We start from the raw sequence: 2,484 nt of genomic DNA, 5'->3' as shown, positions 1-2,484 counted from the left end.
ACCACTTTTAAACTCAAATTGTTTGTATTTTTTAAAATAATAATATCTATACAATCTTCCAAGTAGCCCTAGATAATATTCTTACCTTAAAATTTTACAAGAGGTAAATTCACTGTAATTCTAGAAATTACTGAGTAAAATGTATTGTTGTGAACGTACAATTTTCCATGATGTACTTTTATATGACGAAGACAACAAATGCCTGTGTAAATAAATATTGTTTATAAATATTGTTTCAAAACAATTTAAATTTCATTTAAATTTACAATTTTTTTTTTTATTATTTTGAAAGTCGAATACTAAGTCAAATAACAATAAAATATAAAATCGATATGTCATTCCCTTTAAAATATTATTCTCTATCTTTTTTGTAATGTGTGATTTTACTTTAAGATTACTTAAAAACAGAAAAAAACGATTCTCCGCAAATGCGTTTTGTCTATGTTCCGCATGGGTCAGAGAGAGAAAACAAATAGTAGTGCGATGACATCCTCTTAATATCATTACGTTTATATTAAAGTGTCACCACTGCAGTCATTTTAATTCTATACTTTATGGTTGTTAGTGATCTTCAATTATATAACTAATCTCTGCACCTATAGTCATCTATAAAAAATGGATTTAAAAAATCTGTTCAGATCATTTTGATTCTTAGTCTACGAGATTTACAATATAAAGTTCATGTTATAGCATATCTTGTCGTTTGTATTTCATATTTTACTAATTTCGAATGTATATTTATCATTTTTTTTAGTAGGTAGGTACATTAAATTTACTGCTCTTGCCGTATTTCCTATCATTTGAAAACCGAACGGCGGCATACAAACCTAACTATTTATGCAACTCAAATCCGCCGTGTTTCTGGGTATAAAACATTATATTATACGACTGAATATGCTGTAATACTATTTAATTATGTCGTAAACATTATATTATTTTATGTATATTATACATACGTATAAACTATATAGGTGTGTAATTTAATTTATGGCCCTGACCGCCCAGTTAAAAACAACTTGTGCGTTAGAAAATCAACAGATTAAGCGCATAATATGTGCTTTTAGATATAATTAGGATCTATATCTAATGCTGATCAGATAGTTTATTGCCTGCATTCGTTCAAGGAGGACGCAAGCTCTGAGCTATGACTTTTATTATAACAATGTTAATTATTCAATTGTATTGATGATTGTAACTTGCAGCTTATTAAAATGAAAACATTAAAACCGACGAGAGAAGTAAAAACACAGATAATATTATTACTTACTTTTAAATTTGACAACATGTCAGTATATTTACTGTAATATAGTAAAACAATAACAACAGAAAATGCACTCTGCTGAACGCATATTTTCTATGTTGAACACTTGTACCTATAACTTATGTATATAAAACTGATGCAATACATATGTGGCCATCACGTCGTCTAATGACCTTAAGCTTTTAGGTTTAGTTGGATGAATGGTTAACGAATGATATGTGGAAGAAATATGTATAGGTACCTCAGCTATATTATAATGTATATCTACCGTTCCACTTTACCACGCGTTGCCCGCACCACCGGTTTTCAAACCTCAGATATATTATAGCCGTATCGAATGACATTTATTTAAAGTTGAACATTCATATGTTTTAAATTAACAAGATTTTAGTTTTCAAAATATAGACAATATTGGTTTAAGTATAATTTTCACTGTAGTCAATATAAACCAGTATAATATATAAAAACATAATTTTACTCTTATGCTATATTCCAATAATATAATATTGCAGTTTACATGAACATATTTTTAAATAGCTGCTAAACGCTATAGGTAAAACTTTACTAAAGTACTATTTATCTGGTAAGTAGCCTTGTGAGTATGTGCGACTTATTGTCCTTATGCGTTCTGTGAGAACGACAGAATTTCAAGTTACTGGACAGTAAAAAAAGTATATTACTAATATTTTATATTTAAGCTACACTGCTAGACCGCAATCATAAAACCGATTGATGTTTTTAACTCATGGTAAATCATATTTTTATTTTTCAATATTTTTATCGCTATTTGTAACCTTATCGTGCACACACCCATACTTTTACAATAAGTACTTTTTTCTCATTGACTTTCGAGAAATCGAGAATAATGCGTTAAATTATATGTATATAATCGAGATTTTTAATTTAACTTTTTTTTAAAACATCACGGGTTACAACTTTGTGGTTTATTGAAAAAAAACATATTTTTAAAACTAATTTTTCTAAGCTTAACATTTTAATAAACCGTAATTAATAGATTTTTTTCTCAAAAGATGTCTCAAACGCTATGTGGCCATGTGATAAAGGCTAAAAAAATAATCGACAATTTTCCTTGAAATCTTTTTGTATATATTTAAATAAAAATAAGAAAACGTCAAAATATATACAAGGTACGTATAACAAAATAAAATAAAATTCTGCTAAAATAATTAAATAAGTAATATAAATATTATATAGGTATATAG

Source organism: Acyrthosiphon pisum, chromosome A2 (assembly GCF_005508785.2).
Source record: "Acyrthosiphon pisum isolate AL4f chromosome A2, pea_aphid_22Mar2018_4r6ur, whole genome shotgun sequence".
In the NCBI taxonomy this organism is placed as follows: Eukaryota; Metazoa; Arthropoda; class Insecta; order Hemiptera; family Aphididae; genus Acyrthosiphon; species Acyrthosiphon pisum.
This window is presented reverse-complemented; position numbering follows the sequence as displayed.